Here is an 18,176-nt window from a genome sequence, read left to right as displayed (position 1 = left end):
TAAAGATTCTGGGCATCAGTGCAGATCATTTCCTCGTCTGGATTCACAGAAGCGCTGGAGTCGACCTCTGATTCCCAGGCTATAGTATGAGTAAACAGCTCTGCAGACTCAACCATCTGTTCTACCTCATACTCAGACGGGCAGCTGGAGATTTGGGAGCTGTGAGGAAGCAAGTGCGATTTGGGTGACACCTTTGAGGACTGGAGTATTTGTGATGTTGAAGTTGATGTGGAGGAGAGCCCACTTAAAGGAGCACTTGATATCCGTTGAAGCACCTGCTGTTTTTGTGCCTCATCTGGAATTTGTAGCGATTGGCGTGGCCGTAAGAAAGGGATCTTATCACATTGTCCGCTAAAAGAAGTAGACATTTTAGTTTGGCTGGAAGATGGTCTTTCTTCTGCACCTACCCCACGGACACAACCTTTTTTCCCCTTCCCAACACGCCTATTCCCCTTTCCACCAGCAGCAGGCCTTTTTCCACTCATTTTGGTGGTTAACTAATTCACAACTCTGGAGTTGTTTGCACAAAAAAACAATGGATGGTAACCGAGCAGAGCTGAGTGGCCAAACTGTGGTATTAGGCCAAAACTATTGGCTGGGTTAGATGCAGAAAAAAATTATTTTTAATTTGCAACCTGATGGAGGTCAGTATAGATGGACTAATAGACCAAGTCCCACACACCGCTAGACGCCCAAATATTTTTTCAGAGCTAGATGCAGAAAATTTTTTTATTCAATTTGCAACCTGATGGAGGTCAGTATAGATGGACTAATAGACCAAGTCCCACACACTGCTAAAAGCCCAAATATTTTTTCAGAGCTAGATGCAGAAAAAAAATATTTTTAATTTGCAACCTGATGGAGGTCAGTATAGATGGACTAATAGACCAAGTCCCACACACCGCTAGAAGCCCAAATATTTTTTCAGAGCTAGATGCAGAAAAAAATTATTTTTAATTTGCAACCTGATGGAGGTCAGTATAGATGGACTAATAGACCAAGTCCCACACACCGCTAGAAGCCCAAATATTTTTTCAGAGCTAGATGCAGAAAATTTTTTTATTCAATTTGCAACCTGATGGAGGTCAGTATAGATGGACTAATAGACCAAGTCCCACACACTGCTAGAAGCCCAAATATTTTTTCAGAGCTAGATGCAGAAAAAAATTATTTTTAATTTGCAACCTGATGGAGGTCAGTATAGATGGACTAATAGACCAAGTCCCACACACTGCTAGAAGCCCAAATATTTTTTCAGAGCTAGATGCAGAAAACAATTATTTTTAATTTGCAACCTGATGGAGGTCAGTATAGATGGACTAATAGACCAAGTCCCACACACTGCTAGAAGCCCAAATATTTTTTCAGAGCTAGATGCAGAAAAAAATTATTTTTAATTTGCAACCTGATGGAGGTCAGTATAGATGGACTAATAGACCAAGTCCCACACACCGCTAGAAGCCCAAATATTTTTTCAGAGCTAGATGCAGAAATTTTTTTTATTCAATTTGCAACCTGATGGAGGTCAGTATAGATGGACTAATAGAATGATGCTATGCCCAAAAGATTTTGCTTCACTAGGTGCAGTAAAAAAATTGGTATTCTATACACAGGTGGTATATCTTGCAACACAGATAGGCTACTCCACTGACTAACACACTCTGCAATAGGCCAAAAAGGATTAGCTTTGCTAGATTCAGCCAAATGCTGTGAAAAAAACTTGCACAGCACTGGCACAGACCTGCCTGGCAAAAACTGATAGGAACTGATGTAACCTAGTCCTGAAAAGGACTCCAATTACAATTAGTCTTTACTCCCACAATCTATCTATTTAAGAGCACAGACCTGCCTGATAAAAGTCGTAGGAAATGATGTAACCTAGTCCTTAAAAGGACTGCAATCACAACTATTCCCTACTCCCAAGCTATCTGTAGATTTGTGCGAAATTTGGCTTGAAATTAACAAGGTATAGCGCACACAGCAACAGCGGTGCCGTCTAACACGCAGCTGCAGCAGTGAGAAAATGGTGGCGACGGGGAAAATGGCTTGGTCTTATAGGGCAAGGACATGTGACATACACTGCCAATCACACATGCCCTTGCTTGTGTGAAAAAAAGCACTTCGCTCCGTGTGTGCGCTGCTGATAGGCTGACAGATTGCACCTCCCCACTGCAAATGCGGGAAAGAGAAAAAAAAATGGAGATCTTCATTGTTCCTGCAGAGATCCATCCCCTGCCCCTCCCCCCGCCCCGCTGTACACTCAAACTGCGTATTAACATTAATTTTCATCATTACTGAGAAAAAATCCAGTTATGATTTTGGTGCACGAACAGTTATCGAACATAACCTCGAACAGCCGAATTTTTCTCAAATTGTTCGTGTTCGCCGACCGGCTCGAACACCGCCCAAAACAGCTCGAATTTGAGATTGGCGAACAGTTCGAGTAGAACAACGCTCATCTCTAGTGGGGACATCTGAGACATGGCTGGACGAGAGCCATGACTGGGCAGTTAATTTACAGGGCTATAGTCTGTTCAGAAATGAATGTACAAACAAGCGAAGGGGGGTGTATTTATATGTAAAATCATCCTTAAAACCCATCTTGCGTGAGAATATATGTGAATCTAATGAAAATGTAGAGTCCCTGTGGGTGGAGAGAAGGGGAGGTGCAAAAAATAATAAATTACTGATAGGGGTTTGTTATAAGTCTCCAAAAATAACATAAGCTGTGGAAAATATCCTCATAAATCAAATAGATGAAGCAGCGACTCAAGGGGAAGTCACTATTATGGGGGACATTAACTACCCTGAAATACATTGGGGAACAGAAACCTGTAGTTTCAGCAAAGGTAATAGGTTTTTGACAACTATGAGAGACAATTACCTTTCACAACTGGTTCAGGACCCAACAAGAAGGGGGGCACTGCTAGACCTAATATTAACCAACAGGCCAGACCGCATATCAAATATACGAGTTGGGGGTCACTTGGGTAATAGAGATCACAAAATAATACGTTTTCATGTATCCTTTAATAAGATGTGTAGTAGAGGGGTTACAATGACACTAAACTTCAGGAAGGCAAATTTCCAATGGTTGAGAGATGATCTTAGTGCAATAAACTGGGACGATATCCTGATATATAAAACTACCCAAAGCAAATGGGAGACATTTACTAGCATCCTGAATAGGACCTGTGCACAATATATACCCTATGGGTATAAACATGCAGGAAATAATGGGAAACCACTATGGCTAAATAGAGGTGTAAGGGGCGCAATAAGTGTCAAAAAGAAAGCATTCAGAGAGCTAAAGCAAGTAGGTAGAGATGAGGCATTAAATAAATACAGAAAATTAAATAAATTCTGTAAAAACTAAATCAAGGCAGCAAAGATTGAGACAAAGAGACTCATTGCCAGAGAAAGTAAAAATAATCCCAAAATATTCTTTAACTACATAAAGAGCAAAAAACTGAAAAATGATAGTTTTGGCCCCCTTAAAAATAGTATGGGTTAAATGGTTGATGAGGATGAGGAAAAAGCCAATATGCTAAATGATTTTTTTCAACAGTCTTTACACAAGAACATCGCATGACAGAAAACATGATCTGTGATATCAAAAATTCTCCATTAAATGTCACTTGCTTAACCCAGGCAGGAAGTACGACGGCATCTAAAACCCACTAAAGTTGACAAATCCCCAGGCCCCGATGGGATGCACCCACGAGTACTGCAGGAATTAAGTAACGCCATAGTTAGACCATTATTTTTAAACTTTAAAGATTCTATAATAACAGGGTCTGTATCACAGGACTGGCGTATGGCATATGTGGTGCTAATATTCAAAAAGGGGACAAAAAACAAACTTGGAAATTATAGGCCAGTAAGCTTAACCTCTACTCTGGGTAAAATCCTGGAGGGTTTCCTTAGAGATGCTATACTAGAGTATCTAAAGATGAATAACCTCATGACCCAATATCAACATGGGTTTACGAGGGACCGTCCCTGTCAAACTAATCTGATCAGCTTTTACGAGGAGGTAAGTTCCGGACTGGACCAAGGAAATGCACTGAATGTTGTGTATATGGACTTTTCAAAAGCTTTTGATACGGTTCCACACAAAAGGTTGATACATAAAATGAAAACAATGGGGATAGGGGAAAATATATGCAAGTGGGTTAAGAACTGTCTCAGTGATAGGAAACAAAGGGTGGTTATTAATGGAACATACTCAGACTGGATCACAGTTAACAGTGGGGTACCACAGGGGTCAGTATTGGGCCCGCTTCTTTTTAACATATTTATTAATGACCTTGTAGGGGGCATACAGAGTAGTATTTCAATATTTGCAGTTGACACTAAACTCTGCAGGGTAATCAATAGAGATGAGCGGTGTTCGACTAGAACTGTTCGCCAATCTCAAATTCGAGCTGTTTTGGGCGGTGTTCGAGTTGTTCGACGAACCCGAACGATTTGCAAAAAAATTGGCTGTTCGAGGTTATGTTCGATAACTGTTCGTGCACCAAAAGCGTGTCCTGCATGTCTGGCGCTATTTAGAGCACCAATCATGCAGGGATTGTCTGCCACTCACTGTAATGCCACAGCCATGGTGGTTGTGGCATTACAGTGATTGCCCAAATCGATGGGAACAGTGCTCACAGTGAAACATGAAAAGCCGGCAATTCAGAAGCGGCATACACCGGTACCCGACAATTTAGAATAGAAAGAATAGAGCATCACACATAGATTAGATAGATAGAAACATGTCAGTCACATATATATGAAGTACAGTGACAGAGTTGCTTACTGTACTTGTCATTTAGTGTAAAGGATTTATTAAAAAAAATAATAGTGTTTTCATGCACCGTCTCTTTAAAAAAGCCGGCCGGCATTTCAGCAGCGGTACCCGACAATTTAGAATAGAAGGAATAGAGAATCACACATAGATTAGATAGATAGAAACATGTCAGTCACATATATATGAAGTACAGTGACAGTGTTGCTTACTGTACTTGTCATTTAGTGTAAAGGATTTATTAAAAAAATAATAGTGTTTTCATGCACCGTCTCTTTAAAAAAGCCGGTCTGCATTTCAGCAGCGGTACCCGACAATTTAGAATAGAAGGAATAGAGAATCACACATAGATTAGATAGATAGAAACATGTCAGTCACATATATATGAAGAACAGTGACAGTGTTGGTTACTGTACTTGTCATTTAGTGTTAAAATAAAGGATTTATTTTAAAAAAAATTGGCGTGGGGGTCCCCATAATTTTAGGCTCTAGCGGAGGTTAAGCAGACGGCAGGGGCAGATGTGTGAAGCCTGGGAAGGGGGTAATACCCACGGAGCTTCCCAGGCTACTAATATCAGCCCCCAGCTGAATAACTCGCCTTTACTAGCTATTAAAATGGGGGACCCCCCAAAAAAATGACGCAGGGTCCTCCCTATTTAAATAGCTAGCAAAGGCTAGGCAGACAGCTGGGGGCTGATATTAATAGCCCAGGAAGGGTGCCATGAATATTGGCCCCCTCCCAGGCTAGAAACACCAGCCATCAGCCGCCCCAGAAATGGTGCATCCATAGGATGCGCCAATTCTGGCACTTAGCCTCGCTCTTCCCACTGCCCTGTAGCGGTGGCAGTGGGGTAATAGGTCTGGGGTTGATGTGAGCTTATAATGCCAGCTGACATCAAGCCCAGGTTAGTAATGGAGAGGTGTCTATAAGAAACCCCCATTACTAACCCCATAGTCAAAGTTACAAAAAAACACAAACGCCCAGAATAAAGTCCTTTAATTTAAATTAAGACACAATTCTTTATTGTTCTAAATTAAACCATACTTAAGGAGGAGTTTTTAAGCTAGAGATGGGGGGGGGGAACCAAGGAAATCATTAAAAAAAAAGGGCTTCCCTATATTGTTGTGTCCGGCCAGGTACAAATAGGCAGCTGGTGGTTGGGGGCAGCCCGTTCCTGCCTGCTGTACCTGGCTGGAAACAAATATAGTGCGAAGCCCCACGTCAATTTTTTTTTATATTATTTCATGAATTTCCTGAAATAATTTTTAAAAAATTGACGTGGGGCTTCGCACTATATTTGTGTCCAGCCAGGTACAGCAGGCAGGAACGGGCTGCCCCCAACCACCAGCTGCCTATTTGTCCCTGGCCGGACACAACAATATAGGGAAGCACTTTTTTTCTTAATTATTTCATGAATTTCATGAAATAATAAAAAAAAAAATTTGTGGAGCTTCGCCCTATTTTTGTGTCCAGCCAGGTCCAACTACGCATCTGGGGGCTGGAATCTGCAGCGCACGGAGGCCCAAGCTTTCTGGGTCCCCCCCCCCGCTGCAAAATGCAGTCCGCAGCCACCCCGGAAAATGGCGCGTTCATAGAAGGGTCATCTTCTGGCGCTGTACTCAACTCATCCAGTGCCCTGGTGTGGTGGCTCACTGGGTAATAAAGGGGTTAGGGCCAGCTTGGTATTATCAGCTGGCCCTAAGCCCGAAATTCATGGGGTCACGCCAATATTAGACATGACCGCCATGAATTTCTAGTAAAGTATTTAAAAAAAAACACCATTCTGGCACTTAGCCTCGCTCTTCCCACTGCCCTGTAGCGGTGGCAGTGGGGTAATAGGGCTGGGGTTGATGTCAGCTTATAATGCCAGCTGACATCAAGCCCCGGTTAGTAATGGAGAGGCGTCTATAAGAAACCCCCATTACTAACCCCATAGTCAAAGTTCCAAAAAAACACAAACACCCAGAATAAAGTCCTTTAATTGAAATAAAGACACAATTCTTTATTGTTCTAAATTAAACCATACTTACCATCACGCCCATTCCAGCTGAAGCCAACGATCTCCTGCAATAAAAGTAAAATAATAAAGCAACATCATCCTTACCTTTCCATGGTTCCCACGACAGCTTCAGCTCTGCTACATCGAGATGACAGGCTGGACCGCAGCAGAAAGCTGCCATCCAGCCTGTCATCCCGCATACACTGAGAAGCGCAGGCATGCTTGCGCTCCACAGTGTCTCGCTGTGATGGCATCCAGATGAGCCGAGGTCATGTCCAATCAACTGGGCTCACCCCATGCACGTCACTGACAGCGTGGGAAAATTCTCCTGCACTCAGCGCTTCAGCGTGAGAATTCTCCCACGCTGTCAGTGACATACATGAGGTGAGCTGAGTTCATTGGACATGAGTTCACCTCATGCACGTTACTGACAGTGTGGGAAAATTCTCACACTGAAGCGCTGAGTGCAGGATAATTTTCCCACGCTGTCAGTGATGTGCATGAGGTGAGCTGAGTTCATTGGGCATGACCTCGGCTCATCTGGATGCCGTCACAGCCAGACACTGAGGAGCGCAAGCATGCCTGCGCTTCTCGGTGTCTGCGGGATGACGGGATGGATGGCAGCTTTCTGCTGCGATCCAGCCTGTCATCTCGATGTAGCAGAGCTGGAGCTGTCCTGGGAACCATCGAAAGGTAAGGATGATGTTGCTTTATTATTTTTCTTTTATTGCAGGAGATCGTTGGCTTCAGCTGGAATGGGCGTGATGGTAAGTATGGTCTTCCTTCAACCTTAAAAACTACACTGCTCAAAAAAATAAAGGGAACACTTAACCAACAGAATATAACTCCAAGGAAATCAAACTTCTGTGAAATCAAACTGTCCACTTAGGTAGCAACACTGATTGACAATCAATTTCACATGCTGTTGTGCAAATGGAATAGACAATAGATGGAAATTATTGGCAATTATCAAGACACACTCAATAAAGGAGTGGTTCTGAAGGTGGGGACCACAGACCACATCTCAGTACCAGTGCTTTCTAGCTGATGTTTTGGTCACCTTTGAATGTTGGTTGTGCTTTCACACTCGTGGTAGCATGAGACGGACTTTTCAACCCACAGAAGTTGCTAAGGTAGTGCAGCTCATTCAGGATGGCACATCAATGCGAGCTGTGGCAAGAAGGTTTGCTGTGTCTGTCAGCGTAGTGTCCAGAGGCTGGGGGCGCTACCAGGAGACAGGCCAGTACACCAGGAGATGTGGAGGGGGCCGTAGAAGGGCAGCAACCCAGAAGCAGGACCGTTACCTCCGCCTTTGTGCAAGGAGGAACAGGAGGAGCACTGCCAGAGCCCTGCAAAATGACCTCCAGCAGGCTACAAACATGCATGTGTCTGCACAAACGGTTAGAAACTGACTCCATGAGGGTGGTATGAGGGCCCGACGTCCACACATGGGGGAGCCCAACAACATGCAGGACGCTTGGCATTTGCCACAAAACACCAGGATTGGCAAAGTCACCACGGGCAGCCTGTGCTCTTCACAGATGAAAGCAGGTTCACACTGAGCACATGTGACAGACGTGACAGAGTCTGGAGACGCGGTGGAGAGCGATCTGCTGCTTGCAACATCCTTCATCATGACCGGTTTGGCAGTGGATCAGTAATGGTGTGGGGTGGCATTTCTATGGAGGGCCGCACAGCCCTCCATGTGCTCGCCAGAGGTAGCCTGACTGCCATTAGGTACCGAGATGAGATCCTCAGACTCCTTGTGAGACCATATGCTGGTGTGGTTGGCCCTGGGTTCCTCCTAATGCAAGACAATGCCAGACCTCATGTGGCTGGAGTGTGTCAGCAGTTCTTGCAAGATGAAGGCATTGATGCTATGGACTGGCCCACCCGTTCCGTAGACCTAAATCCGATTGAGCCCATCTGGGACATCGTGTCTGGCTCCATCCACCAACGTCACGTTGCACCACAGACTGTCCAGGAGTTGGCGGATGCTTTTGTCCATGTTTGGGAGGAGATCCCACAGGAGACAATCTGCAACCTCATCAGGAGCATGCCCAGGCGTTGTAGGGAGGTCATACAGGCACGTGGACGCCACACACAATACTGAGCCTCATTTTGACTTGTTTTAAGGACATTACATCAAAGTTGGATCAGCCTGTAGTGTGTTTTTCCGCTTTAATTTTGAACTATTATATTGGTTTCAACCGTGACAAATGCATTCACCGGGAAATGTCATTTTAACATTTTACAATCTTATCTGGCCATGTGCTGTGTGACACATGCATACAGTGCTGAAAAGACAAAGGAACAACATGGGGAAGACCCCTGGAAGCATCTCTGACACCCAGGTCACTGCCTAAAAGTGTGCCCATTAGAAGTGATCCTTTCCGCATCAGAAGATGCAGACTTGCAACTATCCCCGTGCAAGTCCTTGTCCCAGGGCAGTGTTCAATTGTACCTCCCCCATAACTTGCAATACAAGCGTAAGTGTGCAACCTGCCACCCACCCACCCCCAGGCTGCAATACCATACTGCTAGCTTGCTTGCACTTGAAATGGGGTCTTTTAGTTTGGAGGAGGCCGAAGCTGGCCACTACCTCATGGCTCCTTCGGCAGCGAGGTATCCATACTCAGTCCCCAGCCGCCCGGCGGCCGGGTGTCCACACACGGTCCCCAGCCGCCTGGGGGCGGCCGGGAGTCCATAAAGGGTCCCCAGCCACCCCTATTTCTCCTTGGAACATCCCCCCACACACTTTTCTTAGCCCGACCTGCTTTAGGGCAGCATTGGAAAAGGCCACCAGAGAACCAGACTCCTCCGGTGGGCCCTGGCTTCTCCATCAGGGGAGTTGAGAGTGCCATGGTGAGGAGCATGATGATGATAGAAGTTAGCATCTTCTTTGTTTTCTTGGAATGCAAGCGCATGTATGTAGCAGCGGCTAGGCCAGAGGTGGTCAGCGTTTTGGCGCATATCCTACCTCCTCCGAGGATCGCTAAATGTTTTCCTGCTACTATCCCAGTTCTATGACTCCCGGTAAAACAAAGCTTCAGGTGATGAATGATGTATGAAGTGGTGGCAAAGGAGAAAGAGCAGGAGGAACAGGGACCATTCACATCAATATCAGGCCAGTCAACCACACATGTCTATTAGGATATGTTTCTGTACCAAAAGAAGAGGTTTGGCTACATAGTTATAGGGCATGCAGTGAGTGCAATGCCTACCAACAATTTTGAGGCATTCCAATGCCCCTTGGAAGTGATATTTAGGTCAGAGGGCCTTAACTAAACCGTTTTTTCCATTTATAGCAACTGGGTCTCCTGTGCACTGTTGGCCTAAGCAGTGAATGGAAGGTTTTCCAAAAATTATGAGGAACTTCAAAGCCCCTTGAAACAGACGTGGATTACAGCATACTAAAAACCTTCTACCCATTATTTGGGAGTGGGTCTCCCTTAGTGTTTGCCTATGCATTGAAAAGCAAAAGCTGACAAAAATTAGGAGGAAATGCAATGCCCGTTGGAAGAATGGTGGAGTTCGCAGTAATATTAAAAAACAATATCAATGCCCCATGAAAAAGTGGTGGAGGTCGTAGTAGCTTAACAAGACGGTTTTAATGCCCCTTGGAAAAGTGGTGGAGGTCGCAGTGGAATAAAAAGACAATATCAATGCCCCTGGGAAAAGTGGTGGAGGTTACAGTAGCTTAACAAGATGGTTTTAATGCCCCTTGGAAGAGACGTGGAGGTTGCAGTAGCTTAAAAAGACGGTTTAAATGCCCCTTGGAAGAGACGTGGAGGTCGCAGTAGCTTAACAAGACAGTTTTAATGCCCCTTGGAAAAGTGGTGGAGGTCTCAGTTGCTTAATAAGGTGGTTTAAATGCCCCTTGGAAGAGACGTGGAGGTTGCAGTAGCTTAACAAGACGGTTTTAATGCCCCTTGGAAAAGTGGTGGAGGTCTCAGTAGCTTAACAAGACGGTTTAAATGCCCCTTGGAAGAGACGTGGAGGTTGCAGTAGTTTAAAAGGTGGTTTAAATGCCCCTTGGAAGAGACGTGGAGGTTGCAGTAGCTTAACAAGATGGTTTTAATGCCCCTTGGAAGAGACGTGGAGGTTGCAGTAGCTTAACAAGATGGTTTTAATGCCCCTTGGAAAAGTGGTGGAGGTCTCAATTGCTTAACAAGACAGTTTAAATGCCTCTTGGAAGAGACATGGAGGTCGCAGTAGCTTAACAAGATGTTTTAAATGCCCCTTGGAAGAGACGTGGAGGTTGCAGTAGCTTAACAAGATGGTTTAAATGCCATTTGGAAGTGACGTGGAGGTCGCAGTAGCTTAACAAGACATTTTAAAAGCCCTTGGAAGAATGGTGGAGGTCGCAGTAGCTTACCAAGACAGTTTAAATGCCCCTTGGAAGAGACGTGGAGGTTGCAGTAGCTTAACAAGACGGTTTAAATGCCCCTTGGAAGAGACGTGGAGTTTGCAGTAGCTTAACAAGACGGTTTAAGTGCCCCTTGGAAAAGTGGTGGAGGTCTCAGTTGCTTAACAAGGCGGTTTTAATTACCCTTGGAGGAGACTTGGAGGTCGCCGTAGCTTAACAAGATGGTTTAAATGCCCCTTGGAAGAGACGTGGAGGTTGCAGTAGCTTAACAAGACGGTTTAAATGCCGCTTGGAAGAGAAGTGGAGGTTCTAGTAGCTTAACACGATGGTTTAAATGCCCGTTGCAAGAGACGTGGAGGTCGCAGTAGCTTAACAAGATGGTTTAAATGCCTCTTGAAAGTGACGTGGAGGTCGCAGTAGCTTAACAAGATGGTGTTAATGCCCCTTGGAAGAGACGTGGAGGTCGCAGTAGCTTAACAAGACGGTTTTAATGCATCTTGGAAAAGTGGTGGAGGTCTCAGTTGCTTAACAAGACAGTTTAAATGCCCCTTGGAAGAGACGTGGAGGTCGCAGCAGCTCAACAAGATGGTTTTAATGCCCCATGGAAGAATGGTGGAGGTAGCAGTAGCTTACCAAGACGGTTTAAATGCCCCTTGGCAGAGACGTAAAGGTTGCAGTAGCTTAACAAGACAGTTTAAATGCCCCTTGGAAGAGACGTGGAGTTTGCAGTAGCTTAACTAGCCGGTTTAAATGCCCCTTGGAAGAGACGTGGATGTTGCAGTAGCTTAACAAGACGGTTTTAATGCCTCATGGAAAAGTGGTGGAGGTCTCAGTTGCTTAACAAGATGGTTTAAATGCCCCTTGGAAGAGACGTGGAGGTTGCAGCAGCTTAACAAGACGGTTTAAATGCCTTTTGGAAAAGTGGTGGAGGTCTCAATTGCTTAACAAGACGGTTTAAATGTCCCTTGGAAGAGACGTGGAGGTCGCAGTAGCTTAAAAAGACGGTATTAATGCCCCTTGGAAGAGATGTGGAGGTCGCAGTAGCTTAACAAGACGGTTTTAATGCCCCTTGGAAGAGACGTGGAGGTTGCAGTAGCTTAACAAGACGGTTTAAATGCCCGTTGGAAGAGACGTGGAGGTCGCAGTAGCTTAACAAGATGGTTTTAATGCCCCTTGGAAGAGACGTGGAGGTCGCAGTAGCTTAGCAAGACAGTTTTAATGCCCCTTGGATAAGTGGTGGAGGTCTCAGTTGCTTAACAAGATGGTTTAAATGCCCCTTGGAAGAGATGTGGAGGTTGCAGCAGCTTAACAAGATGGCTTAAATGCCTTTTGGAAAAGTGGTGGAGGTCTCAGTTGCTTAACAAGACGGTTTAAATGTCCCTTGGAAGAGACGTGGAGGTCGCAGTAGCTTAAAAAGACGGTTTAAATGTCCCTTGGAAGAGACGTGGAGGTCGCAGTAGCTTAAAAAGACGGTTTAAATGCCCGTTGGAAGAGATGTGGAGGTTGCAGTAGCTTAACAAGATGGTTTTAATGCCCCTTGGAAGAGACGTGGAAGTCGCAGTAGCTTAGCAAGACGGTTTTAATGCCCCTTGGATAAGTGGTGGAGGTCTCAGTAGCTTAACAAGACAGTTTAAATGCCCCTTGGAAGAGACGTGGAGGTCGCAGTAGCTTAACAAGACGGTTTAAATGCCCGTTGCAAGAGACGTGGAGGTCGCAGTAGCTTAATAAGATGGTTTAAATGCCTCTTGGTAGTGACGTGTAGGTCGCAGTAGCTTAACAAGATGGTGTTAATGCCCCTTGGAAGAGAAGTGGAGGTCGCAGTAGCTTAACAAGACGGTTTTAATGCATCTTGGAAAAGTGGTGGAGGTCTCAGTTGCTTAACAAGACGGTTTAAATGCCCCTTGGAAGATACGTGGAGGTCGCAGTAGCTTAACAAGATGGTTTTAATGCCCCATGGAAGAATGGTGGAGGTCGCAGTAGCTTAACTAAATGGTTTAAATGACCCTTGGCAGATACGTAAAGGTTGCAGTAGCTTAACAAGACAGTTTAAATGCCCCTTGGAAGAGACGTGGAGTTTGCAGAAGCTTAACTAGATGGTTTAAATGCCCCTTGGAAGAGACGTGGAGGTTGCAGTAGCTTAACAAGACGGTTTTAATGCCTCATGGAAAAGTGGTGGAGGTCTCAGTTGCTTAACAAGATGGTTTAAATGCCCCTTGGAAGAGACGTGGAGGTTGCAGCAGCTTAACAATACGGTTTAAATGCCTTTTGGAAAAGTGGTGGAGGTCTCAGTTGCTTAACAAGACTGTTTAAATGTCCCTTGGAAGAGACGTGGAGGTCGCAGTAGCTTAAAAATACGGTTTTAATGCCCCTTGGAAGAGATGTGGAGGTTGCAGTAGGCTACCAAGACGGTTTAAATGCCCGTTGAAAGAGATGTGGAGGTCGCAGTAGCTTAACAAGATGGTTTAAATGCCTCTTGGAAGAGACGTGGAGGACGCAGTAGCTTAACAAGATGGTTTTAATGCCCCTTGGAAGAGACGTGGAGGTCTCAGTAGCTTAGCAAGACGGTTTCAATGCCCCTTGGATAATTGGTGGAAGTCTCAGTAGCTTAACAAGATGGTTTAAATGCCCCTTGGAAGAGACGTGGAGGTCGCAGTAGCTTAACCAGACGGTTTAAATGCCCCTTGGCAGAGACGTAAAGGTTGCAGTAGCTTAACAAGATGGTTTAAATGCCCCTTGGAAGAGACGTGGAGTTTGCAGTAGCCTAACAAGATGGTTTAAATGCCCCTTGGAAGAGACATGGAGGTTGCAGTAGCTTATCAAGATGGTTTAACCCCTTAACTACCGGGGACGTATTAGTACGCATATTTGCGTACTGCCCGATCAGTGAGGGCTGCTGCGCTGAGCCCTCACTGAACGGAGCACATGTCAGCTGATTCTTACAGCTGACTTGTGCCCGAAACAGCCCCGGGTGGAATCGCGATCCACCCGCGGCTGTTAATATGTTAAATGCCGCTGTCAATCTCGGACAGCTGCATTTAACTCGCGCTTCCGGGTAGCGCGTCATAAGCCCCGCCCACCGGCGACCCCGTCATGTGATCGCGGGTCGCCGATGGGTGGGCATGACAACCCAGGGTCTGCAGCAGACGCCTGTTGTTGTCATAATTTTGTCGCTATGAGCGCCACCTAGTGGTCGGCGCTCATAGCACAGGACCATTTCTCCTGCATGCAGGGGACCTGCTCGTCCCCTGTATGTAGCAGAAGCGATCGGACAGTTGCTGATTCTAGTCTCCTATGGAGACTATAGAAGCATGCAAAAAGTAAAAAAAAAAAGTTTTTAAAAATATAAAAAAAAATAAAAAAATATAAAAGTGTAAATCACCCCCCTTTCGCCCCATTCAAAACTAAATATAAAAAAAACAAAAAACACATACACATATTTGGTATTGCCACGTTCAGAATCGCCCAATCTATCAATACAAAAAAAGAATTAATCCAATTGGTAAATGGCGTAACAAGAAAAAAATTCTAAACCCCAGAATTACGATTTTTGGTCACCGCAAAATTGCAATAAAATGCAATAACGGGCGATCAAAACATCCGATCTACCCCAAATGTTATCAATAAAAATGTCAGCTCTCCTCCTCCTTCTCCACCTCCCCCCCTGACCTCAGGCCACCCACACTGAATCGACTGTATGACAGTTGTACAGGTACTAGCGTCTACAGCGCATGATACCAGCTCCTTTTCTTCCTCCTCCTCCTCCTCCTCTCCCTCATTGCCCCACAATGCACATTGGGGTGAGATGAGGCTGGGCATGTAATCGCCCATTACGGGTTCTTGATCCATCTCATCATACTCTGGCTGCAATGCCTCCTCTTTAATTCTCTGCAGAGAGCGTTGCAAAAGACTGACAAGTGGGATGCTGATGCTAATGATGGTGTCATCGCCACTCACCATCTTGGTGGACTCCTCAAATTTTGTCAGGATGGTACATATGTCAGAAATCCAGGTCCACTCCTGAGGTCTTATGTGTGGAGACTGACCTGAATATCGACGGCCTTGTTGCTGCTGGTACTCCACAACTGCTCTCCTCTGCTTACAAATCCTTTGCAACATGTTGAGGGTAGAGTTCCAACATGTGGGGACATCACACAATAGTCAGTGTGCAGGAAGCTGCAAACGCTGCTTCAACACAGCAAGGACGGCGGAAGCTGTAGCCGACTTGTGAAAATGAACTGACAGGTGGCGTACTTTGACGAGCAGATCTGGCAACTCGTGGTACGATTTAAGAAACCGCTGAACCACAAGGTTAAGCACATGAGCCGGGCATGGTACGTGTGTGATCTCGCCTTGCCTCAGAGCCGCCACCAGGTTTCGGCCATTGTCACACACGACCATGCCTGGATGTAGGTTCAGCGGTCTCACCCACAGATCTGCCTCCTCTTTCACAGCTGTCTACAACTCACAAGCAGTGTGAGGTTTATCACCTAAGCTTATGAGTTTCAGCACAGCCTGTTGCCACTTGGCCGAGGCAGTACTGCAGTGCTTCCAGCTTGTAACTGATGTGGTGATATCTGAGATGGAGGCTGAACATGAGGAGGAGGAGGATGCGTAGGAGCTGTACACTGTGGGGGCAACTCTGACTGACATAGGGCCCGCAATCCTCGGTGTGGGGAGGATGTGTTCCGTCCCAAGGTCCAACTGGGTCCCAGCTTCCACTATGTTTACCCAGTGTGCCATCAGGGATGTGTACCATCTCTGGACCCAAGCACTTGTCCACGTGTCCATTGTCAGGTGGACTCTCCCAGTAACTGCGTTGTTGAGGACACAGCAGATGTTTTGGGACACGTGCTTGTGTAGTGGGGGATGGCACAAATAGTGAAGGCTGGGGACCGAGTACCGAGGGACACCCACCGCCATAAGGTTGCAGAAGGATTCCGTCTCCACCAGCCTAAAAGGCAGCATTTCCAACGCAAGCAGTCGGGAAATGTGCGAATTTAGGACTGTGGCTGGTGGGGCGTTAGCTGCAAATTTGCGCTTTCGTTCTAAGGTGTGGGATATGGACAATTGAACGCTGCGGTGGAAGTGGACGTTGATGCTGTTTCTCGAGAAACTGCCATAAAAAGTGAAGACAGAGAGGAGGGGGCATCTTTGCATACAGTATGGATAGGGGACTGCCTTGCACGCACAACAGGGGGTTCTATTACATGCACAACAGCGGAAGAAGCAGTGGTGACACCCTCTGACACTGTTCGTGGACCCTGGGGTTCTCCCCACAAAGTCGGGTGCTCTGCTGCCATGTGCCTGATCATGCTGGTGGTCGTCAGGCTGGTAGTTTTGTCACCCCTGCTGACGCTGGCATGGCAGGTGGTACAAATAGCCTATTTGGGGTTATCAGCAGAGTCTTTAAAAAAATTCCAGGCTCTCGAAGACCTACCGGTTGTACTGGCAACTAGTGTTGAGCCACCCCCGTAGTGTTTGAGTTCGGTTTGGTTCGTCGAACACCAGTATGTTCGCCGAACTGTTCATCGAACTGTTCGTTGAACACCTTTGAACACCGTTAAAACCTATGGCAGGTAAACAAAAACACATAGAAACACATAGAAAACACCTTCAAAGGTGTCCAAAAGCTGACAAACTGCTCAGAAGACACAACTAACACATGGAAAAGTGACAAGTACATATAGTCATGCGAAATGAAAAGAAGTGGAGGAGTAAAAGGAGGGGGAGACACAGATACAGGCATGTCATGCCCTTCTAAAACCAAAAAAGTGCAAAGCCGACACGGCCAGTCCGTTCCTGCCCGTGCGACCTCCGTGTCGCTGGGTTTGTGCCAGAGCCGCGGTGGACCCTGACGGCCAACCCCCCTCTCCCAATACTGGTGCCTGTTCGCTGGTGGGTTGAGCGAGCCCCTCTGCGGTGGAGACAGGTGTAATCTTTTTAATTTAAATTGTCTCTCTAATTTGAATGAGTACTCTTTAAATCCTTTTACAAGGATCTATTGAAGGGCAAGTCTCATGACAGCAGCCGCAGTAATTCCAGCTCCAGTAGCGTCCACTAGAGCTGCTGCAGTTAAAAAGCTTTTAAAAGGATCGAGCTTGGCGGTCCACCGCAAGGCGTCCTACTGCCAGTCCCAGCCCCTATGCCTTGGGGTGCCTCCCCGATGCTCTTCACTGAGTGTCCCGGGGGCCCGAACCATTTCCTTTGAAAAAATTAAGTGTCCAAACTACAGGTGGTGTAGCTTGCTTAACAGCTGGGATAATCTGCTGACTAGCAGACACTGCTACTAGGCACAAAGTATTTGCTGGGCTAGATGCAGTTAAAAATTTGTAATTAGATACACTCGTTGGATGCTGAGAAAGCATTCCATAGAGTCTCCTGGCACGACATATATTATTCTCTTAAAATGCTTGGGGTAGGGGTCTAGGGGACCCTTTTATAGCCAAAATCATGGCCCTGTATCACAATACGTCACCTAGGCTGAAGATAAATGGAACATTTTCATCACCTTTCATAATCACCAATGGGACAAGGCAGGGATGTCCTCTGTCCCCTCTCTTATACATCCTAGTGACGGAGCACCTGCTCTCATGAATTCGCCATAACCCCAATATTAGGTGGATTGAGGTGGGAGGCACCGAGTACAAGTGCTCTGCATTTGCTGATTATGTCCTAGTATATATCAATCAGTCACATATATCCATCCCTGCTGTCATGGCTGAAATAGATCACTTTGTTACATGGTCAAATTTTAAAATCAATGCAGCTAAGTCTGAGGCCCTCGATGTCTCCCTCCCCAAATCCATCCATGCAAAACCTGAAAAATTCAAAGGACGAGAGAGTTCAGAAGCTCCTTTCGAACAAGGGGTCCTATGTGCAAATGTAACATCACCTAGAATAAAGTTTTGAGTTGAAAACTATTTGATTTCAGTTTCTAATAACCTGCTAATTCTTATAATTTCAAAAATGACCATTTTTTGTTCTTTGTTAAAATGAAAAGGTTGATCGAAGAGTG

Source organism: Phyllobates terribilis, unplaced genomic scaffold (assembly GCF_046119375.1).
Source record: "Phyllobates terribilis strain yellow unplaced genomic scaffold, ASM4611937v1 Scaffold_6__1_contigs__length_29720123, whole genome shotgun sequence".
In the NCBI taxonomy this organism is placed as follows: Eukaryota; Metazoa; Chordata; class Amphibia; order Anura; family Dendrobatidae; genus Phyllobates; species Phyllobates terribilis.
This window is presented reverse-complemented; position numbering follows the sequence as displayed.